The sequence below is a fragment of the Lissotriton helveticus genome, chromosome 5_1 (genome assembly GCF_964261635.1).
Source record: "Lissotriton helveticus chromosome 5_1, aLisHel1.1, whole genome shotgun sequence".
NCBI lineage: Eukaryota > Metazoa > Chordata > Amphibia > Caudata > Salamandridae > Lissotriton > Lissotriton helveticus.
Window position 1 is genome coordinate 1,137,912,413 of NC_136065.1, and position 27,133 is coordinate 1,137,939,545.

The window sequence follows — 27,133 nt, forward strand, 5'->3', positions numbered from 1 at the left end:
CTTATTGACTGCATTTTGAGATGCTGTTTTGAAACTTGTCTCTGGGACACATTGCCTCATGATTCGAGGTTAACACAGTCACCAATCCACCCAAAATCTGGAGGTCACAGGTGCCATTTAAATTTTTAGGGTTCAGCGCACCCACACCATTATAGGTCATGAGGTCAATAAAACAAGCATAATTTATAACATTGTAATTCCTTCTATGAGACAGAAAGAGGTGTGCGTGTTGGGGGATAAAAGGGGAGGCAAGATAAGTGCTAAGTCACGAAATAGCTGAGAAGCATTCTTGTGTTCTTTGTACATCTCTTTCAGTTCATCTTGGCTTTTCAGTATTGTGTACTTCACATAGTGAGTCTTTTAAAGGCCGTTTGTAAACCAACAATACACAAAAGGGGATAATGGCAATTTCTAGACCATTATGTTGCATATAGGGGTAATTTCTGTAAGCTTTGTTATTACAGGTAAATAAATGTTATGTTCTACTTCTGAATACGTGTCACTCACAAGGCCTTGCAGTTTCTCACATAAGCACCCTGAACATATGAAACTGTCACACAAATGGAAACTAAGAACCTGGCCGCTATGAGCACATAAAGCTCACATACGACGCACAATGCTAAGGCTGCGCAGGCGCACGCAATGAACTATGCGCATGCTTGAAACAAACCGAAGAAATGCCACCGCCGTGTCACATACGCGCGCACGTCACTGTCGCAGCGGCGGCCGCGCTCACGCAGTCGCCTCAGAGGGAGGGCCCTGGGAGTCGAGCCGCACACCGACCCTAGGCCCCTCCTCGCCACCCTCGCTGCCCCCTTCCCGATTGGACTACTCTCACCCTCCCACACATCCTCTCACCCAATCCCCGGGTGGCTCGGCAGCGTTACAGGGTGGAAGCTGGACAAAATAAATACGGCCTTCAAAACAAAAACAAACCAAGCGGAAGGGAGGAGAGACGCAGGCTGAGAGTGTGGACCGGGCGAGAGCGGTAAGTGCTGAGGGTTGGGGGTGCTATGAGAGGAGGGGACGGGAGCCGGATTCTATGCGAATATTCTAGAATCCTGCGGTTGGGGTGAGAACTGGGGGTAAGTCGTGAGGGAGCAGCAGTTGCGCACTCAGGAAATGGCTGCAGCGCCTCAGCGTGGACTAGAGCGTGCAGCCTGCGCAGTGTTTTGGCATTACTAATGAGAACTTGAACCGCATTTGAACTGTCAAAGCATCTGCGAGCTCCTTGGCTCCCTCCATGTCTGTGGCACTTGAGTTTATCTTGTGCACCTGATTACTGAATCTCTGAATGGGTGCTTGGAGGCAGGAGATTTTGGTATTAACTTTTTGGTATTAACTGTAACCACGTAGCCTGTGATTTAGTTGCATCTGATCTGTGCTCTCTGAGTCTTAGTTCAAGGAGTTTGTCGTTATTGAGAGGACTCGCGGTCTTCAGATCTCTCTGAAAGTAGACTCTAAGCACGGGTAGATGTCAGTGGTCTGGTTTGGTGGTAGAGGTGCATTAAAAAAAGTATGGGAACTGTAACCCTGAGTGCAGTGGGGACAAGGTCAGTGAGTGTGGGTCCGGATCACAGTAGCAACTAAATAATCTATTTTGTTGGTCGTTCACCTTCAGGTAACTGCATATAAAAGATTGCATACTTTAAAAGAAGAGGAAGTTAAACTACTCGGGGAGAGATGTACTCATTTACCTAACAAACCCTTAATTGGATAATGTGATCAGCGCACATGTGTAACAGAGTCACAGAATTAAATTCTGGTTGGTGCAGTCGCAAATATTGGCTGGAGTCATTTTAGTGTTATGAGGTCCCAGCCTGTGACAGAAAGCACTGTGAACTTGCAAGTCATTACGCGCAGTATAAGGAATATACCATTAAATCCTGCATCCTTTTACCCTGCAGGGAATCACAACGCAGTTGTTACAACGACCTTGTGATTCCGCATACCATTACTCCGCAAGTCGTAGCAACGACTTGCGGAGGGGGGGGGCGCTGGAAGTTGAATAGTATAATTTACTATTCCAACTCCAGTCTGTGCGGACACTAGGGAAGGTGTTGGATTTTAAATCCAACACCTCCCACCCTCCCCCTCCACAAGTCGTTGTTCTTACTTGCGGAGTAATGTTATGCGGAATCACAACGCGGTCGTTATAACGGCTGCGTTGTGATTCCCTACGGGGTAAAAGATTTGTTGTAAACACGGTTTACCCAGTATAAGATGACCTGCACAAAAAGGGCAACCTTATCTGAGTTTAAGATTTTTAAAAAGTGCTCCCTAAATATAGTTCTTGGTAATATCCAGACTGTACCTAGTGGACACTTTTTTTTTTTTTTTTAGAACTGTCCATTAAAAGCATGCACTCCACATCTCAGCTGGTCAAATTACTATTCCCTCTCAAAAAGAATACGTCTTTTCCATCACAAAGCTTCATTTGCAGATTAACCAATTGTGCACATCTACTTTTCTTTCAGGCACCCTGGCAAGTAGGCTTGTTTCCTGTTTAGGTGCCTTTCCCTCCCTCTGCTTCATAGCACAGGAGATTTCCTCCCTTCCACTTCAGCTGAGGCATCTCAACGGTCGATATGGTCTTGAAAAAGATCATAAAGTACCAGGTCCCAGTGTCATTATTTAGAAAAGACACACAGTTCTGGGCCACACTGCTTGCCCGTTGTATGGCAAATGCAGACAACACGAAGATGTCCTGGACTCCTGGAAGGTTTCCCTCTTGCAGCACGTCTTTAAGTAAGACAACACCAACCCCAAAAACGACAGGCTTATAGCACTGCTTGACATAGAGGGGAAAGCCCACGCTAGAATACTCCTGCAGAAGCAAACTGGGCCTCCGCTGAGGGCATGTTGCCTTTTTACCAAAAGATTCCGTTAAGGAGGATCAACAGCGGACACCATTGTCACCCTTTCTTATCTCGCCCATTTGGCTGTCACTCATAATCTGTGATGCATGGGCACTACCCAAAAGAAAGGGTTAAGAAATGGAGGCTGGGTTCACAGAGGCTCGACTGTGTACTAAACTTCAACTATCTTGGGGTATGATTGAGTGAAGCTGGCAAACCGAACATGCATCTACAAAATATGAAGAACAAAGGAAAGATGGTCACACATGCCCTCTGTAAACTAAATAACACCCTTGACAGTCTAATGATCATGGCCATCAGTAGCGTGCTCAGGGATAAACTTCTGCCATCTGTAAACTACGCACAACAAGCCTTATTAGGTATGCTGGCTGCTGAACATGATGAGCTCCAATGCACGGGGTACAAGTGAGTGTTGAAACCCCCTCCTACACAAGAAACATTTTGATTAGACTCTAATTTGACCTCCTAAATCAAAAAATCAAGTGCATGGCTGCCTTAGATTAACACTTTTAGCAGACAACTGCTTCACTCGAGAATACGATGAAGGCAGTAATAAGTCAAACTTTGAAAGCAAGAACAATCCCTGGTCCATTGATCTTAAAGCCGCAGTGGAAACCCTGCACCTCTCAGTGGAGAACTGGGCCCCAGATACAACCTCATACACAGCTATCACATTGGCGATAAAAAAAGCAACTGCAACTCTGTGCACATGAAAGGGGCCTTAAAACGCTATAAGCGAGGAACCTACACACTTCCCTAATGGTTCCCCAAATAAATCAGCCATGCAAACCACACCTTTACACTAGGCATTAGGAAAATGTGGTTAAAAACACATACTATGGGCCAGACTGGTGACACTTCAAATCAAGGAACTGAACCCGGCCTAGAAATCTCTTTAAAATATTACACGTTGCAGACTGTGTGATTACAGAAGGGAATCGCTGGCTTATATAATATTTTGTTGCCCGGCACTGCACTTTGCCCGCTGCACACTTGCGAGACCTCTTTTTCTTCAGCTTGGCACCTGCATGGTTAATGATGCACAACACTTATCCTCCCTGAAAGAAGGGCGGAGATGGGCAAACTCGGGAAATTTATATACCAAGCCCGTCTATTGTTAACGGGCAAGCAGTCGAGGCCCCGCCCAACGGCTGGCTATTACACTGGCCGGTAGCAAGGCGCAGTAAGTCGAATGTACAATTGACTTTGCTCCAGCCATATCAGTCTTAAGGCTCTGGCTGCAGATTGGAACACTTTGATCCTCACACTTAAAAATGTTTGTGCTTTGAAATACCCTGTGTTGCTGCATGGGAAGTTTTTATTCCTTTTACCACTTTATGAACTAACTGATTTAAAAAAAGAAAATATTAAGAAAACTGTTTGCAGCACTGAGAACTGTTATCATCTTAATAGTTTTTGCTAGGAATTAACTTATTTCGAATATGTTTTTATAACAACCATGTACTTATCCTGTACTGTTTGCACACTTTTAATGGTTTTAAGTAATCCTACAGCAAAGTACTTATTTACATTGCATCTCAACTTTTGAAATTAACTTCCCTGGATTGGCTGTCTTTGAACATTAATTTGGCAAACAGTTTTGGTCAAATAATTAAAAAAAATGTATGGGCCTGTTAAGCTCCTCAGAACCAACCCACTTCCACCTCTGGACTCAGTTGGCTAATGCATGCATCCACTTACAACCTGTTTGACTAAGAGAGGTCACACACTCAAATTCCTGCAAGATCACAGAACCTTTCGAGATAGATCAGACTCAAATTCCTGCAGGATCAAAGAGCCTTTCGTCCTTCCGAGATTGATACAATTAGTACTGCTGAGTTGGGTAACAAGAAACATCTGTTATTCAGTGGCAAGCTACCCCAAGGGGTAAATGTGTGCTATACAAATACATGTGCTATGCTGTGGTTGAAATGAAAAAATAAAAAGTGCAGGTACTCGGCATCAAAGAGTACCTGATTGCTACTAAGAAGTGCCACACTCTTATTAAAAGTATTGCACCCGTTCAGAGAGGTACCGGTACTCTCCCTTTCTAATCAAAGAAGTGCAGATACATGGTACCTGCACATTTTATACACTGGTCCTATGTACTCCGATGTTAGTGAACATAGTGGTGGAGCCACACGCGTCCCAAAAATGGAATCTTCCTGATCTAAAATTTGGTGTAGGAAACGCTGGAGTTCAGTGGCACGATTAACGTGCAATGTCCAGGTTATGGTTGTTTACTAGACCTCTTCTAAGTTCGTATGAGGGAAGGTGATGCACGTGCTGCATCCGAGGTAATGAAATGGATTCATATAGCTAGGAGTCTTTTGTTATGTGTGTTGTCTACGGGCCTACTATCACCTGCCTGTGATTAGTGGCCCTTTAGGCTGTAGTCTCATTGTTTTACATTTAAGAACAAAATATGATTGCGTCTGGACTCTGTGTCTGCGGTGACTGAACTTGTGAATCACAGCCTCTGAATGTACAGTCCTCAACACTGCGGTTTCCTAGATTTTGCCCAGTTAGAGTGTAATCAAGTCAGTAATCCTGCGGCCTTTGAGCCTGTGCAGTTGGAGTCCTCTGTCCTCGAACTTGTAAGGCTTCTGCTCCCGAGCATACAATTTATAAGTATGTGAATTTTAAATTTGTCAGTATGTGTTACCCTATGTTTATTCCCAGACTGGACTCCCTTTTGGCATCATCTGAGTACTAGGTTTGTCGATGTGCAGTCTGATCCTGTAAGCCCGTGGCAAGTTTCTTAAACACATTTAGGTGCCAGAAATGAATAACAAATTAAGCGTTTTTTAACTGCTAATAACACTGTTTATAACTAGGGTATTTTAGTGTGTGAGATTTATTGGGGCTGGGAGATACCCCGGCGAGGCAGTGTGCTGGGCAGTGCTGTTACGGGAGTGGGAGTGGGATTTTATGGGAGGTTCCACCCCGAGCAGCACGAGTTTTGGGGGCGGTGGTCTGGCACTAGGTTGAGATTTCCCAACAAGCATGCAGTGTATCCCTCTAGGGATGGTATCTTAGTGCAGGGCTTTAAGTGGGCCGGGTCTCACCTGTGCTGAGCACCGGCAGTTTCATAAAGGGGGCCTTCAAAACAGGTCTCTATCGGGCTCTATTTTGTGCCTGGCACAGGCAATCCGTTTTTTTTTTTCATGGACTGCAGTGACAGCAGGCACATCGATGTGTGCGTGCTCACTTCTCACTGGTGGAGAAGTTAGGTCTGCCAGGTGAGGGTTGTAGGGGAAGGGAAATCCCTAAAGAGGCATTTTCGCTAGATTTCCCTTCTCTTTTTGAAACTCAGGTGCCGCAACATTATCGTGGTGTCGCCAGGCCTTTAAATCGAAGCTTCTTCAATATTATATACAAGCCATAGTTGCTGCTTATTTATCTTATGCAACTAATAACCACTGACAAAGGCAATAGTCCTGACTTGTGGTAGGTATGATGTTACTTGTTGTATCCTACATCTGGATGCAATGAGAGAAACAGCAAAATACCTGTCAGGCAGCAGACTATGCTAAACACAGATTTTTAGCTCATGTGTTTTTAAGCCATGCCCTTAAATATATTGGCCAGGCCCCTTTGAGAGACCCCCTTTTTTATCCCACTTAAAGCCCTGTGTGTGTGTGTGTGTGTGTGTGTGTGTGTGTGTGTGTGTGTGTGTGTGTGTGTTTGGGGGGGGAGTTGGAGTGAGTGGGGGCTCAGAGTTTTAGGGGAGTGGGTAGACTGGCGCATGGTATTCTGCAAAATAATGACTATTATCAGGGCTTTAAGTGGGAGGAAAAAACTGGTCGGTCTCTCAGAGGGTGTGGCCAATGTAATTAAGGGCGTGGCTTAAACACCTAAGCTAAAAATCTGTGCTTAGCATAGTGGGTCACCGGTCTGGTATTTTACTGTTTCTGTCATTACATCGAGATATATAATACAACAAGTAACATACCTACAACAAGTCTTGTATATAATATTGAAAAAGCTTCCACTTAAAGCCCTGGTGACACCACAGCAATGTTGCTGCTCCTGAGTTTTAAAAAGAGAAGGGAAACCCAGAGAGAAAATGACCCTCTTTAAAGGATTTTCCTTCCCCTACAACGCTCATCTGGCATGACGTCATGCCGTAACTTCTCCACTAGTGAGCAGTGTGAGCATGCGCACATGTGCCAGCTGTCGCTGCAGTCCAGAAGAAAACTGACCGCCTGTGCCTGGGCACAAAACCGAGCCGGATAGACACCCGTTTCGAGGCCCCCTTTAAAAAACTGCCGGTGCTCAGACCCCTTGAGACTCGGCCCACTTAATTCCCTGACTATTATAGATGTCTTTCAAGTCTGGTAGAACATTGACGTGTATAAAAGAGCTTGAGAACGACTGTCAGAAATATTGGCGAGGAACATTTGCCGAAGAAGCCGTCCCGTTCAGGTTCAAGCCTTCAATATTTAAAAAAACCCAGCTCTGTCTGTTTTCTCCAGCAGCATGTATCCTGCAGTTCAAGTGGAAACAAGATAACTTGATGGGTTGACACAAGTATCTTTTCCCATCAAAGTTATGTGTTAAGGTTTGTATGTTATCCGGAGTGTCTTGGTCTCTAGGTGCTGTAACCAGAACTTTACTGTCTGCAAGTGATGTGTTTGAAAACGCAGAAGAAAGTCTGAATATTATGAGGAGAGGGATAACATGGTACTTACTGCTTGACAGCAGAATGTAGTTATTTTATTTTTACATTAACACATTTACAATTTGAGGTACGACGACTTGCAACAATTTGTCCACAATATAATGATTTTGATCAGATGATGAAACCTGTATAGGAAAGCAGGTCCGCAAGTTGTACGGTCAAAATGAACATATTTGGTTGTGGTAATAATAAAAACTGTTTATCAAATTGGCGGTAGGATGCAGGAGCTCATAGGCAATTAACATGCTAATTGTTCCAAGCTCCGGTCCACTCTACAACAAGAGAAAACGCGCCTTTCAGCATTTTGCAGAACTGAATTAGATGAACAAAAAAGCACTGAAACTTAAATATTTGCTATAATGAGGTCTGAAAATTAGGATTGTATTGCTGAAGAGGGGAAGCTTGCTGTTCGATTCATCTATGAACACATAAAATACAAGGTGTGAAGTCTACTTTTACATTGTGTCACCGCAAATTCTTAACCTTTCCCACATTCTTTACCTTCACGTAAAGAGCAAAGGAGGTGCTGTGGTGAAGGGTAGTGTGATGCCACCTCCCCCCCCCATTTCACTTGACAGAAAAGGTACTTTCAATCGTGCATGTCTGTGTCTTACTCTAGTCTAGTCCATACACGGTGGGTGAGTAGCGTACTTTTAAAACAGGCAAGGGTCTGGGCATCCGCTGTTCAGAACTATTGAGTCTCCATATTTGTTAGTTGTTTTGTGTGTTATCCTCCGAGAGTTCGGGCTAAATTAAACTTTCAGTTAGTCTTGTCTCCACTAGCATAACTGCTGTTAACATCTGAAATGTGACACTTGCATTCTACACCCAATTAAGACACACCGATCAGACATCGAAGTTGAGAATGGGTTTATTAGGTGTGGAGGGACACCCAATAACCCACCTGATCGCATTTAGTTACAAAGTGGGGAAAATAAAAATGATGTATCGTAAATATATGCCAAGCTGTTTCTCAGTCTACACATATCTCAATATATATCACACAACGATTAAAATAAAAGGGAACAGTCGAGGATGTATCTGAGAAATGTTCTGCTTGGACTGTACACATCTTGGAGGTGATTTTCACAGATCTTTCATAACCAACATTTTAGCAATTGTTTTGTTGGTGTGTGTGTGTCTCTGGGTTTGTGTGTTTTTCTTTTTGATTGATTGATTCTAAAAGTTGTTTTGCTGTAAGCACACATCTGCAGCTAAAACAAAGGTAACTGGTCTAGTGCCTTGCTTTAAGCATTAGACAGCAGCTCTGATGCCACCTCTTATTAGATCTCACTTGCGACCGTGCAAGCGCTCTCGCTTGCTAGAGATATTGAATGCATCAAGAGGCTTGGAGCCTGGCTAATATTTACCATGTTGGCTGGAGCTGTGATTGAAGTACTATTTTATTTTTTTCTTCACACCCACACCACCATGTCTTTGTTGCTTTTCCTTCCCTGTTGTCATTTTTGGCCCATGGTCCATCTTGCCTTTTCCCTCCTGTTGTCCATGTGTTTTCCCTCCCTTACCCTTCTCTCTGTGTTGCTCCCCACACATGCTCACCATGAGTAAAACACTTTTTTTTATCTTCCTGCATCATAGCAATAACTTTTTCTTTTAAAATAATATATTACCATGATGCTCTACAACATGAAGACCACCTAAAAGACCATGGCAAAGCCAAGAGCACATGGGTCAGACCTATTGGCGTTCCCAATGCTTGTTGTGAGGTAGCTTATTGGAGGCACTTTATCATCTCACTGTGGTTATCTTGAGATGTCACAATGTGACTGTTGTCAGAATTGGAATTGTGTTTCCTTTAATTGTGTTCGGTTACGCTGGACATGTCTATGTAGGTATTTTTCAAGTCTTGAATAAGGGTTTCTCAAACTGAAGTGGATTGGTATGAATGATAGCACATGTAAGTTTAAGGGAAAGTTTGCAAAATAGCAAAAGATGATCAGACCTCTGATTTGAAGCAAATGCAACAGTGTTTCTGTAGTCATGTGTCTTTGTCTTGCCATTTAAGTGATAGTGTAGTGCTATACGGTTTACATACTCCTTTATAATTACTAGTTGAGACCAATTGTGTGACCCACTGTGGGCCACATGATGTCCCTCTTTGCAGGAAGCTAAAAGGGAGCTTTGTGCGGAAGTTGATTACTTGGATATGAGATACATGTTTGCCACACCTGAGTTAAGCAGCCGTTAAACTAACCATAAAACGTTTAACTTTATTATAATTTTTTATATATTTTTTGCGCTGCCACTTGACGGTGGCCATGTTGTAGCATGATATGACTTTTTTTAGGAAATTGTATTTGCAATGTCAGTTCTCACCATGCTATAACAGAAACTCACTATTGTAATTGCATTTATATCGCACTTACTACCCCTGACGAGGCATCGAAGCGCTTTTTCGGCGAGTAGCACGCTACTCCGGGACCCATAGAGGATTAGTGTTGAATTAGTATAGTGAAACAATCAAGTACATTTTAAGTGGTGGATAGATTAGTCAGTTATTTGGATTTGGAACGATAGCAGAAGGATAGAGGAGGACAAAGGTTTGTATTTATATAGCGCTTATTGACGCACGCTATTCAGGAAGCCTACAAAGGATTATTGGTGAACTAATATGGTGAAATATGAAGTAATTTCAGTGGTGGATATTAGTCAGTTACTTGGAGTGAGAAGGATAGCGGAGGGATAAAAGGGGAAGAAATATTTGCATTCATATAGCACTTGTTACCCCTGATGGGTGTTAAATCGCTTTTCTGGCGAGTAGCACGCCACTCGGGAACCCAAAAAGGATTACTGTTGAAAATTAGTATAGTAAAAAAAAAGAATGAAGTAATTTGAGTAGTGGATATGTTATTCAGTTATTTGGTCTAATGTCGTTTTCCACTTGCATGATTGTATGTTTCTGAGCCATGCTCTAGTGTGTACATTTGTGGTTTGTTGGCTAGACACTATAGGCATACCATCTGTGCACTCCAGGAAGTGGGAGGTTGGTTTTCGTCTCATGCATCAAAGAGGTTGTGACTAGAGCATGGTTGTGTTCATTGGGCCCTGTGATGGAGTCTCTCTTGGGTGACATAGCACATGCTACCTAGGACTTGTTCTCTAGCATGTGTTGGAACTACCAAGGGTGGTGAGCTTCATTTTTTAGTCTCCCCAACTAGACAGCTTTTAACTATCTAATAGGCAAAAGCTGTTTGTGGCCCGTACCAAAAACCTATAGTGGGCTAAGACCCCACCCACTGCTTACCGTTGGTTGGCTTTATTGTCACTTATTTGCTTGCTTCAGAGTTGGTTTGCCTTCCTTGTTTTGCATTTGCCCTTCCCCTAGAGAATAGTCTCTTTACCATCCATTTAATTGGCGACTTGTATCCTTCCACCGCTCACATTTTGGGTGTTATATTTGTTCTATATGCATGCCATGAGAGTGCATGTTATTTCAGCATCTCTCCCTCATGCAGCTTCCTCGCCACCAAATACCCACACCCCATCTCTGAGTTGCTCCCTCCACTTGCTGCTTGCTCCTTCATGTGTTGCTTTTTACCACCTGCCCCCACCACATAATACTTCATGTTGCTCCCTACTCTCCCCAGCCCTTCTTTGCTTCGTCCTACTTGGCTTTCTTCATATTTTTATAAACCTCCGCCCCACCAGTCTATTGTGCCAGTGACCCCCTATGCCTGCTCTTTGTTGTGCCCCTCCCACCCGCTACTTTGCTTTTCTGAAGAGAATAAAAACAAAAAGGCATCAGTGTTTAAACCACATCAAGAGAAAGGGAAGACCACTGCATTGGGTCTCAATACTTCTGAAATTGTCATAAGTTAACTCTACAAAATTCCCCTCACTTTCAGTATGTTGGGCGTAATGCAGATGCCCCATGCTGGTGCACTGCAGAGACTATACTCTTCCACTGGGAATAGACATTTCCAACCCTTATTAGAGGTTATTCGCATGAAAATTCCTCCTATTTTATCCTACGCCCTCGAATATATATATGGATTAAAACTTGGCATCCAGTAGAAGTGAGAGAAGGGAATCTTTTATGTAAATTGCTAAAAAGTAATCCAGCTGTCCCAGTCCAAGCACTTCGCCTCGAGTTATCTTTAATAAACAAAGATACTTTGATGGCGGACTACTGTTTGTGCACCTCGCGCTAGTTTCAATTGTAGCAGGGGTCTTTGCGCAACCAGCCCTGGCACCAGCCGTCAAGTGATGCCTCTGTAGATCAGATCCTAAGGAGGGGAGGGGTTGGGCTTGCGCCAAGTAATGATGTCCAGAAAGTCAACATTGCGTTTTAAAGTAAGCTTATTTTAAAACGTACTATTGACTTTCTGGACTTCATTACTTGGTGCACGCTCAACCCCTCCCCTCGAGTTCTCTTTAGTTAGTTCTTACGCTAGAGCTATATCTAATGTAAGATGGCCATATAATCTTGTTTATGCCGACTCTAGATCTTTAAGGAACATTTTAAAATAGGAGGTTTTTAGAGGTTGGTCGTCGCAGTACACTTTTAACAAGAATCTTAGTATAGCTCTTAAATTGTCTCACCGCACATTACCACTCTTAGAATCTTGGACTCCAGCACATTTGAAGCTTTTCTTGAAGAATTTGACTCCAAGAATAAGCTTCAATCTGGCTGTGGAACACTGCTCCAAACTAAAATATTACTCTATTCTTTTATTGCAGTTAGGAATCCTTCCATTAAAAGTACATACATCCAAATGGAATAACCAGAAAAATACAACCGGAATCTGTGATTTGTGCAAAGGAGTGCAGGATCTACTTCACATATTGTTAGTTTGTCCAAATCCGATCCTGGTAGAGGCCCAGAGCCGGTATATAAAGCCAATTTGCTTTAGATATAATGTCTCCTCTGCACAAGGTTTAAGTATTATATGCAAATCGCCACCTGATGAATTTGTTTGTTACAACTTGTACAAAATCTTAAAGAGTTTTCTAAAGTGTATTATAGTTGTTTTTTAAATTAATGTGTTCTGTATTTGTTGACCTCAGTTGAGGTCTAAATTAAAATCTTGAATCACACCCGCCCCCCAGTCCATTGGGCCATTGGCCCCCTGTGCCTGCTCTTTGTTGTGCCCCTCCCACCCGCTCCTTTGCTTCTCAAGAGCATAAAAAAAAAGGCGTCCGTGTTTAAACCACATCATGAGAAAAGGAAGGCCACTGCATTGGGTCTCAATACTTCTGAAATTGGCATAAGTTAACAAGATTGATTTAGAAACAAATACATACTAAGCCCAACAAAAAAAACATTGCAAAGGTTTGTCCTAAGAAACCTAAATGAAACCAATGTACTTAGCAGAAGTTTTTAGTATTTTTTATCTCAGACCATCTTGTGAGTTTACTTCCATATTGATTTATACGAGTTTGAGTTTCGAAAAAATGCTGAAACCTATTTTGTTAACATGAAAGATACTTTCTTGAAATCATTGTAGGAAATAGTTAGGGCATGCTGACTTGAGGTTTACTGTCTTCTAAACAAGAAAGTGATGAGCCCATCAGAGGTTACTTCTCTTTTGTCTGATTTGGAGATAATTGGGGATTTGAGTGAAACAGTGGCCTAAAACGGAAGTCTAGATTAATTTCCATCTTGCATTGGGTAACAATAATGATAATTATTGATAAAAATGACGAAGGATGTTACTTGTTTGGAAATAAGCTTTCTGCTAAATGCTTAAATTAACAGAAGTACAAGAAACCGATAGTCTAAAAAATAACAAATAATCTAGTGATAAGAGAACCTGGCAACAGACCATTGTCGTGCTAAACAAGCATTATGATTGAGGAGATGAAATTATTTGTCAACTATCATATACATTGTGCTTTGATAAATTTAATTGCATCCCAAACAGTTGTTACCAAGACCAACAAAAGCCTACCTTTCTTGTGAAAGACGGTAAGTGCTTCATCTCTGACTTAATAGTCGGATACTTGCAGAATGTTCATCCTAGATACCTTCGTACTTCTATTCTCTTATGGTCCACATAAAAAACCCTGTTTCATTGGAGAGGTCAGTACTTTGAGGGATTGGGTCTACAAGGGAACATTTATATGAAAAACTGCTGGCACGTGATTTAACCTCTTTCGTAAGACACACGGAAGATCAAGACAAGTGATTTTATATTTGAACCAGAATTAACATTTGTTACATTATACATTTGAAGCATATATATAGGAATCAAGACTGAGTTTGTACAGCTAGCAATAGGCAACATCTGTAGTACAGGGATAGCAAACTACTTGGAACATTATACTTCTCAACAGTGTCATTTATTCACAGTGGTACATGGAGTTTCCAAACAGAGGGTACTGCTATGGTGGCCAGGATTTTCCCGTCCTATCTGACAATATACAGTTCTGTACAAGTTACAGCCAGAGGTTGCGGTTCATGTATGTGGAACTCTGTACAGAAAATGACTGGATCAAGATTAGAACATATAGCAAACAATTCACTTTTACGTGCTACTAATCCTCTGTTTTAATTCCTTCCCATATCAAGAAATGACTTTGAACAAGGCTTGCAGTAGAATCAGTGATGTAAAAAGTTATAAGATGATCAAAACACTTTTGTCTGTAACTGCAACAGATCGGCAGAAATGTTATTTAATAAAATATTTAGTCAACATCGCACTTAAACTAGGCTTAACGTGTATGTTACTTTGAAAACCATGTTTCTCTTAACCCCTTGGGTAAGGGTTTCAGCCAGTGGCTGACACCTACACTATCTCCCCACCTAAGGTGCCATTATTATTGGGAGACCTGATGGAATGCTGGGGGGAAGAACGGTTGAGGCTCCCAACAGATTCCAGAACTTTCAATCACAGAAATGTGAGGAAAATGAGTGTGTGTGTTGTTTGTGTGCTTTTTTTTGGGTCAAAGTATGAGGTTTGCAAGGGATTTGAGGTAATCAAAAACCTGGTGAGAGCCTCTCAAGTTCCCACACCCTGGATTCCCCCACCTTGGATTCCCCCATGTGTCTAGTTTTACAAAAATGTGCAAGTTTGATGGGTTTCAAAATCCATAGCTACCCATTTTACGGAAAAGTGTTTTGAGTGGTATAATGTAGGGGCACTTTGCCTACCCACACAAGTGAGGTGCCATTTTTATCGGAAGACCTGTGGGAGCATAACCTAGTGGAACATTTGTTATTATCATTTGGCTTTCGCTCCATTTGTGCCTCCTAAATTCAAGCCAGTAAGAAAAAAAAGACATTTCGAAAAATATCCTCTAAATCATATGATAGTAATTTTACTCATAAATTCAGAGATCTTCAAATAACCACTGATCCTGAATTCCAAATCTTGTGCCCATTTCAGAAATACATAGGTTTTCCTTGATACCCATTTTTCACTTTACATATTTCACTATATGAATTTGTCTATGCTCAGTACCCCATGAAAAAACATTGTTAGTTCTGGGCACCTTGGGCTCTTGGAGAACCTACAAATAGTATACAACTCTACAACCAGAAGAGTCTAGCAGACATAATGGTATATTGCTTATGTGAATGGGCTATCTGGACAAAAATTTACAGATGAAAATATTGTAACAAATTGCTGTTTTTCCTACTCATTTTTGTAACTCACATTTTGTGGCACTCTATTTGCAGGCTTTATTTGCTTTAGGCTCTCCAGGTTCAGTTCATCCCTCCTAATGCCTAAAGCATGTTTACTGTATTTTTCTTGTAAATGCCCTTTCAGAAAACAGGCCTTTAAATCTTGTTTTTATCTTGTACATTTGCTATGCATTCAAAGACCGAGGTCAAATGTCAGGTGCATTCTTCAGAGGGCACCTATTTACTTTTCTTTCTCTGACTTCATAGTGAAAAGATTTATGTGACCATCTTGGTGGATGCTGGGTGTAGGAAAGAGGTTTTTTCTAGCACACAACAACAGTTAAATAAACTGTATAAGTATTTCTGAATATATCAGAATTAGTAGCACAAATGAAGCACATTTTAAATTACTTCTGAAATGTATTGGAAATAAATACTTTAATATGATCAAAACAAATCATTACACCAGGTGACGCAATTTCCACAGATTTACGTTGGAGCATTGTATAGTTTTATTAGTAAAACTGTATGCCTGTGCAAATGTAGTAATCATTTCAATCGAAAATGTCTTGTCTATAATGGCAGTGCGCTACCATACCATGTGCACTCCGCTCTACGCCACTCCACCCTACACTGCACCAATCCACACCACTGCTCTTTACTCTGCATCAGTCCACTTTAGACCACTCCACGCCACTGCATAACTCACGCCATTTCACTCTAAGCCACTGCACTCTATGCCGATTCACACTATGCCTCTCTACTCTGTACCACTTTACTCTATGCCAGTGCACTCTTTGCCACTCTATTCTACACCAGTGGACTCTTCGCCACTTCACTCTACACCACTCCACTGTAGTCCACACCAATATACTCTGCACCGCTCCACTCTACGCCACTGTACTCTATGCCACTCTGCAAGACTGCACTCTACTCCAATGCACTCTACGCCAATGCACTTTACTCTGTAACACTCAACACTGTGCTCCAATCCACTGTATGCTACTCTACTCTAATCTACTTTACACCACTGCACTCTATGCCACGGCACTTTACACCACTTTTCTGTATGCCATTACACTCTATGCCTCTACGGTATTGCACTCAATCCTGCACCACTCCTCTCTCTGCCACTTCACTCTAAAAGAACCTATCTACTGAATGCCACTGCTCTGCCACTCTACTCTTAACCACTTCACTCTATGCCAATGCGCTCTACACAACTGCACTGTATGCCACTGCTCTCTACTCTGAATCATGGTACTCTGCGCCACTGCTCTCTCTGCTACACTACTCTGCGCTACTGCAATCTTCGGCACTACACTCTACTCAAAGCCGCTGCACTCTAAGCCACTCGACTCTACGCCGCGCCACTGCCCTCTGCATCACTCTTCGCTTGTCCGTTGTGTGCCACTGAACTCTACTTTTTCTTTATTTCTTTGGAAACGCCTTGAGGGATATACACTTATGAGCCCTGGCTGAATTCAGAATTGTGTCTACTTTACAGAAATCTATAGCTTTCTTGGATCACCCATGGATTTCACACTAGGTTCCACCTCAAACTTAAGGGAGGTTGAGGCCACAAAACAAGAGGCAAAATGCGAAAATTGTGGTCAAAAAGTCGTTTTTAAAAACTGTTCATTGGTGCCATTTGTTTAGGTAAAAAAACCAGACACTTTTATCTGCAACACTTTTTTGCTATTTTTCTCCCAAAGCTCATAATTTAGCTGTACTTTGCTTATTTTCTCAGTCCCTTCCTGAGGATGTTGGAAAAAGGACTCAAATTAATTTGGCATGGGTACCTTGTGTAGAAAAAAGTGAAGGAGTCCTATGCGACAGTTACCCCAAATAAACAAGCATTTGCAATGCAATAGGTCTTGCATTTACCCGAGTTTAAGCTATTGCCATTGTAAATGACAATGCCTTTTATGTATGTTTTAAAACCCAAAACTTAAAAAAGACATTGTCATTTACAATGCCATAGCTCAAACTCGCGTAAATGCGAGACCTATTGCATTGCAAATGCTTGTTTTGGTACTCACGGGGAGATTAAGTGATGTGCCCAGAATCACAGGATGTGGAGTCGACCCGAGGCTCCAAACTTGGTTTCCCAGCTCCAAAGTTGGCATTCTAGCCGTGAGACAACATTTAGGCTGCCAAGAGAGCTCGAAGTCTTTACAAATGCTCACTAATAAAAACAAATGGTATCTTAGGGGGCGGGGGGAATCTTGTCATCAATCAACTCAAGTATGCATCTTGTCAATTCACTCACCACCTCCTTGGCTCGAACATTGAAGTCCCCCTTAGCCTCTTCCTGAAGAGTTCGTCTTTACTGCTGTTGTCCAGGGCCTTGTTTCTTGTCTTCACTGTTTTGACACTAGCTTTAAAGAGCAGGGTGATGTCCACGGCCATATCTGCCTCTTTAAGAACCAAAGAGCATAAAGTTTCCCCGAATACGAGAGTCTTGTATCCCCTGCTACACTCGCTAGTTCCACTTTCAGTCATCAGTGGGCACGTTGGATTGAGTCTTGAACTTCACCACAGAGCACAGAGGCGTTTGCAAACTGCCGAACATTACACTGAGTGACGGTGGCTCTACCGTGCGTCGGGAGCAAGCGGCCATATTAAAAATGTAACTGCGACGTAGCTGTGAGCAGAAATTCAGTTTAAATATGTAAATGTTACTAAAACAGTCTTGGGATCTTTAAGGGTGTCCTGTTTTCGTAAAATGTTAATTTGAAATGAGTAAGAAAAATGATTTGCCAACTGCAGACATAATGTGTTGATCTCGCCGTCACTTATTATCAATCTTGGTGCTGTACCTTTTTCCCCTACCCCAATAACAAATAAGTTGATAAACTACGAATAAAATACATCCTGATTAAGAGTAAGTTTGTTGTTGTATGAGAAAGAAGCTTTCTAGCGTCCTCTTTCAAGTAAGGTTTTTGTCCACATTTAATATGGCAGCTGGCATGTAGAGACCACGAACCTACGCTAACACCGGATAATGAAACTCCCCCTTGCGATTCAGCCACAACTGACATGGCCGTCACCATCAGACACATCCCCAGGCCCGATAGGCTGAAGTTGCTTTCCTGGGCTCCAGCATTTCCTGTTGACAGAGGTGGCAACACCTTGTACCGCAGCGAGCTCTTATGGGGCGATGGGCGCAGAGAGTAGTGCTTTTTGAGGCTGCACCCGGCAGGAGCTCTCTTGGACCTTGATATCTTCCACTCCCCCCCCCCCCCCCCCCCCGCCTCTTCATCCACCCGGCACTGCTGCGAGATGGGCGGTTATGCACAGTTTTCATCTACCAGCCCAACAATAAGAACAAGGTTCACAAGGCAGCACAGGTACCGAGGGGGTCAGACTGATCTTTAAACGCGAAGAACAAGGTTCACAAGGCAGCACAGGTACCGAGGGGGGTCAGTCTGATCTTTAAACGCAAGATTTGAAATCGCAGCCTATCCCAGAGAGATTTAAGATTATGGTTACCCTGGAGCCCTACATAGCTAATAGATGGGAGAACACCCTAGAAGGGCCTGTTAGAGGAGACCAGAGAAATTGAATCAGGAGCGTAAGTAAATTACAGGAGTCAGTTGGTATATGGTGTTGTAGAGCCAGTTGTGCCAAGTAGAATTTGTACGTTAGATCATATACAGGTAACCGAAAACAAGGTGAATTCTGCTTCTTAAATGAATATACCATCCAATTTCCAGGGTGGAGCTTGAATGAACTGAAATAGTCTCGATAGCACTTTATTACCTGTCCCAAATTCCATATGCCAGGAACTATATCAATTGGAATCCATTTGTGATTGGTGAACACAAAATTTTCCCTTGTCGACAAGCAAAGAAAGCATGTCTAGAGATATAGACTACCGACTAGGGTACATGTTTTCATGTGGAGGTAATATGGTGTCGTTTGTATGCGCGTAGAGCATGCAAAAATCTGAAATGTGAAAAGAATACGCTTGGAAAAAAAATCTTAATATGCTTGCGCTCTGAAATGTATCCCATGCTCCACTAGTGTTCAAGTTCGTTTTAGCATTGAATTTAGGAATGCAGAACATAGGAAAGAAGAGTACAACACAGGCTAGTTTTATACTGGTCTGCCTTTTTGTAGAATTAATAGGAACACTTGTGCCTGTTACACACATCGAGGAGAGAAGGCTCCAGTTAAATATGGCAGCTGACCAACATAAAAATAAGGGAGTTCTTTGTCCCAGAAGCGGGCGCCACGCTTATCGACATGAGCTCCAATTAAACTTACGGCGCTGGTAACTTTGCCCTCTGCGAATTCGCAGCGCCGCAGAGACGCCCTGCGTGTGCACATCTCCTGTCCAGCATGTGTCTGCCTTGTGTGAAGCCGCAGAGACTCCCTGCGTGTGCACATCTCCTGGGCATTTGTCTGCCCTTGTGGTGCGTGTGCACATCTTTTGTCCGGCATGTGTCTGCCTTGTGTGAATTCGCAGCGCCACAGTGAAAGCTAAAATCGAGCGCGCGAAAGTGAGCGTGCGGTGGGAGCGCATGAAAGCTAAGATCACCAGAGAGGAGACACCATGAGCGTGCACACCGGCTGTCCAGGCAAGTTCACATGTCCTGTCCCCCTTCGCCCCCACCAAACCAACAACCGTAGGTCTCGCCAAGGTGAGCAGCGCATGGCTTGCGAGACCTAAAAGAGTCTCCGCATTGAGGGGGGTGGGGCTGTAGTTAGGGGGTTACAATAAAAAAAAGCTATATTGGGGATATTGTCGATCCCTGCATTCTGCCTTCTGGAATGCTCAAAATTTGCTGGCTCGTACTTTCCTCTATCATGTTCCAAAAATGGTAGTTGGAACCCGTCAGTTTATGTGGATAAATGCAAGGAATTTGGTTGTAGTGCTGACAAAGATGTGAAATTATGGATTTAATTGTAACCATATGTTTGTACACTTATTTATACACTGCTGTACAGAATCTATGTGAGCAGTACCACTAAGGACCTTACGTTCTGGATGCAAGAACACTTTGGAGCAATAAAAACATGGGGATATCAAATATTCCATGTCTATCCTCTGCAACGGATTACATTTCACAGAATAAAATATGTGAGAGGTGGAGGTAGATCATGCTACCCATGCATTAAAATGCTGAATGGATATTTGCTTAAGATCAGTAAACTTGAGACATAACCAGGACCACCAGTTTCATTGCTTTTTTTTCCTTTTTCCTTTTTTTGGTCTGGCTGGACATCAAAGCTGTTGTCTAACAATATGGTATCGGCAGATATTCAAGAATGACTATTGAGAGAATGGTTGGGCCCTGCCTACATATTGATTCCACCAAGTACAGCATTTCATTGGGCATAGTTGTGCACTTTTGCTAAAATAGTGCTTGTGTTGCACTCCTATTAGCTCCTCAAGGGTTTCTTCTCCTATAAAAATGTCCACCACATTAACATTTAAGTTGACCCTCAGTAATGCAGCAGTCTATTAGCTTCGAGGAGTTTTCCTTGAGCTAAGATGACCGCTTCTTTGTAACCGGCTCACTAATTTATTGTGTCCTTTTTCAGTAGCTTGCCTCTGTATACTAGAGGGACTGGATATCATGGCTGGTGCGGGCTTTGACAGAATCCGCTCAGTTGCTCTCATGGTCTATGTGGGCGTATGCACACAGCCTATAGCTGCTTAGCTGGTACGTGCCTGGGCAGCCTATGCCACTCCAGCTGCTGCACACCGAGAGCCAGGGCCTTTTCAGTTCAAGCTGGGTGTCCCTTGCTTCCCCTCCCTCACCACAGAAACAAGCATTGGAAATGCAATAGGTCTCGCAGCATTAGAGTTAGTGCTTTTAGAATTGTTTATGGGTTTTTTTGTAAATCTTTAGCATTTTTGTTTCCTGTAGCCAATGCTAAAGAATAAAAAAAAAAAAGCCATAAACATTTCTAAAAGCTCTAACGGTGGGAGACATTTTGGAACACATGTACGTGTAATGCCAATTACTTCCAATTGGGTACAGGCAGACACGCTAATTCGATACTAGGAGTAAGCCCAAGATGATGTGCCCTCACGTGTATGTGATGGACAACACACTTGTAAATAAGTTATTAAATTAAACACCAAACAAGCCTTTACTTTAAGTGTCAGCCCTGTGTCACGGAAACCGCTGGTGAATCAAGATTGGGCTGTGCAACTAATCACAGGATAGTCAGGCGCTACACATTTTGCAGGAACCGTAAATAAGGTGTACAGAATTGATGCCAATTACAAGCCATAAATAAACAGATGGGACATGGGGAAGAGTGGCAAAGGAGTTTGCATATAACAAAACGTGCCCTCCTGCGTCTCCCATCGAAACTTCAGATATTAACTGCTACCAACTACAGTAGAGTTCTCTCAGTAGAGTAGCACACACCCAAAACTGTGCAGATCGATCCAGCTTGACTTCAAGAATCAACTGCCTAAAAAGACTGTAGCACACTGACCTGGACTTAACGATACGTTATTAAGCGACTTTTTATAACTAACACTCTCAAATGCAAAGCAACCCCTAAAAAAGAAAGTCTTGGTCGGAAATAAGCTTGATCACGAAAAGAAAACCTTTTTCTCGGCATAACGGAGCAAACAAACTCAGACACTTGCTGAGGCAGCATAAGGAAAAGTAGCAAAACAAGACGGAGGGAAGAGAGGGGAGGGGGGAGGAGAAATGCGACACGGCGGGAAGGGGCAGGCAGGATGACTCAGGGGAGGGGGCGGAGCGGGCTGGACTTAACGATACGTTATTAAGCGACTTTTTATAACTAACACTCTCAAATGCAAAGCAACCCCTAAAAAAGAAAGTCTTGGTCGGAAATAAGCTTGATCACGAAAAGAAAACCTTTTTCTCGGCATAACGGAGCAAACAAACGTTATTAAGCGACTTTTTATAACTAACACTCTCAAATGCAAAGCAACCCCTAAAAAAGAAAGTCTTGGTCGGAAATAAGCTTGATCACGAAAAGAAAACCTTTTTCTCGGCATAACGGCGCAAACAAACTCAGACACTTGCTGAGGCAGCATAAGGAAAAGTAGCAAAACAAGACGGAGGGAAGAGAGGGGAGGGGGGAGGAGAAATGCGACACGGCGGGAAGGGGCAGGCAGGATGACTCAGGGGAGGGGGCGGAGCGGGGCAGAGCGGCATGTGGGTGTGAACAAGCCAGGCCTTTGAAGTGAAGCTAAGCTTCACTTCAAAGGTGTCGGAGGAATGCGGGCGGCTGTGCACGCGCTTTTAAGCTCAATGCACATGCGCATTGAGCTTAAAAGTCACGGGCACTGCAAGGAATCGCCACGATTCCTTGCAAGTTAGATAAAGTGTGGATGAGCCCCTATAGTCTCGCTTGCTCGATGCGCATGCGCATCGACAGGCGAGACCTAAAAATGAGGTGGCTGATTCATAGCTCTGTACCCACAGGAGGTGGCTGCGGAACTTAAAGAAAACACTTTGGCTGCACAAAGCCACAAACACCCTTACCCCTGATAGTGAGGTGCTATTTACTTGGGTGCCCAGTGACCCTCCTATTGTTATTGTAGTGTGCTTATTGGTGGAAGTGCCTCTTCTCTTCTACTCATGGTAGGCACTCTTGGCAGTAGCGGCAAGACCGCTGCATCATATGAATGTATGATTTCAGTTCACACAAATGTAATCTATGTTAAAAATAAAATGAGAGGATTGTTTGGGAGAGAGGCTGATTCTGTGGAGCAGCAGCACCAGGAGCCAAAGAATGCACTACAACTTGAGCTGCAGCTCTGTTGCCTAAGTATACATGTCTCCTTTCAGACATCAATGTAAACCTGGGACCTACTCAGTTGGGCTGGCCGGCTATGGGCCACAGCTGTACCTGAAGAGGATGTCTCATGACTCATTCAAGCTGCCAGAGCCCTCAAGTCCCTCTCTCCATTTCATTTTCATTTCAGTTTATAATTTTGAAAAGCAAGCAGTTGCAAGAGGCGTCATAGCGCTAAGCATTCCTGCTGGATAAAATTAAAGGATTAGCTAATAATGAACTGAAAAAAGCCAGCTCTTTAACATTTTTCTGAAGTAGATATATTGAATTGAGACCTTAATGCAATGGTTTAAGAGTTCACAAAGTGGAGGCTAAAAACTAAAAGCGTCTACTGCCCTGGGAAACAAGTGGTGGAATGCAAATCTACGGTCCATCGCGCCAGTACTGTACCGCTAGAATACAAACCGCTTTTCTGCAGTGTGCCATGGAAAATCCTCCTACCACCTTCAACTACTGCTATCTCCAGTACTAATCTCTCCCATCCCAAAGTACCGGTCACTACCACTGGAACATGTCTTCTGTAGTAGCTGTGTAGTGGTGGCGAGATGTGCCTGTGTGAGTGCAGGTTGGGGCTCATTAAAGGCTTTTACTGGTAAGAATTAGTAGGAATGTAAAAAATGTTGTGAAGTGTTTGTTTTAAATGCATTGAAGAATTTTGATTCTCTATCATTTTGGTATATTCTTTGTAAACCAGTCATCCAAAAATAAGGGACGTGTTTGATTAAAAGAAAATTGCTACCCGTTTCTCCTGAAATAAATTGTGTGGTATAATGTAAATTCAGCATAGGCTGTTAAAAAGATGCTTTGCACGCTTTCAGTAAAGCTCGTAAAAACATTCACTTACGACAGGATTTGAGTGAAGCCTTTTGTAATCTTGGGAGGTATATTTGTAATTCAGGGTGTGAATAACAGGGCAAAAAAATGGCACAAACTCTTTGTGGCTTGTAAAAGTTTGAGGTGCCTAACGTTCTGGTCTAGAATTGCAAAAACAGATGGATGATCTGGACTCCCCGCAGACATCAGCATGAATGAACAGTCTTAGATGGACTACATTGTCTCATTTTATGGGCCAAGTATGTAATTTATCCATCAAAACACGAGTCCAAAATGCTCTATGGAGAGGAAAGCCATTAATTCGGGAACATGGAACAGATATGGACAAGATAGCAGTGAAGCTGTGAGAAACGGGCAGACCCTATGCCCATCAAAGCCTGTATTGGGTCCAGAGATGGTATTCAAACTTTGTTGCGTTGAGCAGTGGCCTGAGTTAGCACTTTCCACAATGGAAAAGCTTTGACCAGGCTCTGGGTCAGTGCTGTAGCTGGCACTGGGGTGGAAGCACCTGACCGTGGGCTACGTTCTCTGGTTCACCATGTAACTGAGAGCCCAAGACCCAATCTTGCAGGCCTGAGAGCGTGTCTAATTGAAACAACAGGAAGGTTTTTAAACAGTTGTAGTTGGGTGCACTGCCAGTTTATACGCATTTACTTATGATCATTAGGATGTCTACGGTGCTTCACGGCGAGTGGACAAACCTAAACCACTCTATAGAGTAGAACAAACTACTGCTAATTGCTTTGCGGATTGCCGAAGCACTCTCATGTGAGTAATCAATGTCCAGTTACAATTTAACAAAATTACAAACACCAAGTATGACAGAAGTGACAAGATATCCAGAAGATGAGTAAATCTTGGAGTCTTTAATGGAGATTACAGCCAGCCGACACGTGTTTCATCGCCTTCGCGATTCATCAGGGCTGAAACAAACAAATGAGTAGCGTCTAGCATAATCTGTGAGCAAAAAACATTTATATACAGGGCCATAATATCTGGCCGTTATGTTACATGCACTACAACTTCCTCCTGCAGTGGGCATATAGTGAGTGCATCATTTCACAAGTATTGACTCCCTCGTGCTACCACAACACATCCGTGTCGGAATTCCGGTGTATGCTACCGACTATACATAATGACGTGCCTATATGTGATAGTGATGGTATTTGGACATGTGCGGCGACGAGATCACCATTGTTTCTCTGAAAAACAAACAATGACACATGCTCTATATTGATGGCTAAAGTGTCCTAATCGTGAACGGCTCTTGCATCATCCATGCTGGTTCTTTTGTGAAAGTCGTGAGAGACAAGTGTCATTTCCAAAAACATACCTAGAAGGCCGTATCGATGTCAGAAGGTCTATATATATCCAAGAAAAGAAAGAAAAAACCGAAAAATCTCATCACTATCTGCGATTCCGGTAATATTCAGGCAAAAGGTCACCAAATGAGACTGTAAGCCACTAATTGCACGCCAGCTTACCGCTCAGCTGGTGATAATTCCGACCCAGCCGGGCCCGTGACTAATACTGCTGGCGGTGGTTCGTCCAGCAGCGATCAATATTTCTGTATCTATAATCAAGTGAAATAATTTATGTTTTATTCATAGTAGGGAAAATTGTCAATTTTTGTTCACTCAGCTGTCAACTGCATTCTCACTGGAGTTCTGGTATTTGTTATTCGAGATTTGATTCTATATTACTACTCCAAAACATTTGATCCTACGCGCTATCATCGTCTAGCGTTGTGCGCAAAATTCACCTATTGTTAGTCCACTTACATGTGTGAAGATTAATATACAAAATAATGGGCTCGGAGGTGACCCGATATAGTTGTTCTGGTTTGCGGTTGTCGATATCAAATGATATTACTGTTAAAGGAATAACAATAACAGATATGTTACTATCTCACACAAGTCATCCAAACGTTATTCATCGTTATGCCAGTGTTGATACAAGATTTACCTCTTTCTTTACCTTCACGGATACCTGTTGCGGTTCCAAAATTGTGGTGTGTTTCATGCTAAAGGGGAACGAGTAATGAGATTCTTAGTTTTAAAACTACAACTCGTATCTTTGAATCCGAAGACCATCGCGCCCCTAACTCACCCGTGTTTGGCGTCCTCTGCGGGTGTGGCGGGTTCACCTCCTTCGCGCTCAGTTCCTGTTTGGACACGTGATTGAGTGCGAAGCGACGTATATGGGTACTTCCATATGACGTAGTGCAAAGACTAGAGCGCGTTCGGTGCTAGTCTATGCCGACCATGTTGCACGGTCTCTTGTATGCATAATTATTCGTGTAGATTAATAGTGACGTTATTTGTTGCGATCTCTAGAAAAGTAGAAAAGAAACGAAAAAAACACCAATCGCGATGAGAGGATCGCAATGAAAAAACGAAAAATATGACCATCCAGTATGTGAACAAGAGTGTGAATAGACACTCACATATGAGAATGCGTATGATCTCTGGAAAAGTTCGAAAATCCCATATTTTTTGACTAATGTCCGTATATAACATGACATAAGTCTCAAAATGATTAGTGATGGTGGAGTGCACACCGTGAATGATTCAAACTAATTAAATCCGTGAGAAACCCAGTCATACTGTGACTATTTACTTTCTAACATATTAGCTGTTTGGCATTTATTCTTTACCTAAGTTTTAGCTTCGAGATCTCATAACATTACTCAATTGTACAGGAGAAAAACATCTCAGCATTTGGAGAGATTGAGATATCGACGAAATCTTACAGGTCTACAGTAAGTTACAGTGTTCTTATATCTTAGACATAATTCAGATTATGCAGTTCAAGCAGTATATATTATTAGTCACCCAGAAAAAATTGCATCTCCTGGTCGTAATTAAATCCTGACTGTACCGATTGCAAACGCATAATCCAAGTTGCCTCAGTGCGTCTTAATTTCAATTCCCGGTTACCGCCTCTTATTGCCACTGGTATGGTTTCAATTCCAAAAAATTGTACATTTTTGTTCTGTTGATCTTTTTGGCACGAGGCTACATGCAAAGCCACTGGATATTTAGGGTCACAGTTTACAATCGCTCTTATATGTTCCAGCATTCTTTCTTTCAATGGCCTGATTGTGCTACCTACGTAGTGCTTGCCACATTCACATTCAATAATGTAGATAACAAATTTCGTAGTACAATTAATGTTGCTCTTGATGGTATAACAAACGTCATCAGGGCCTGTGAAATTTGTAGTTCCATGTTTGGCCCATTTGCACATACTGCAGAACCCGCATTTATGAAAACCCAGACCTCGTTGTGTCAACCAATTAGTACTTCTCATGTCACGGGGTACTGTGGGACTCAACTTGTTTCTTAA

General features: G+C 42.6%; 1 protein-coding gene across 3 annotated transcripts in view; it reads left to right on the forward strand.

Annotated features, from left to right (window-relative positions):
- The first annotated feature begins 716 nt into the window (after positions 1-716).
- PDCD4 (programmed cell death 4) overlaps positions 717-27,133 on the forward strand; it is a 575,316-nt gene continuing 548,899 nt past the window's right edge. For 2 of the 3 annotated variants that reach the window (XM_078643769.1, XM_078643768.1), the window contains exon 1: positions 717-988. The gene's annotated coding sequence lies outside the window, so the exon portion shown is untranslated. The remainder of the gene's footprint in view (positions 989-27,133) is intronic. The other variant, XM_078643767.1, reaches the window with a different exon arrangement.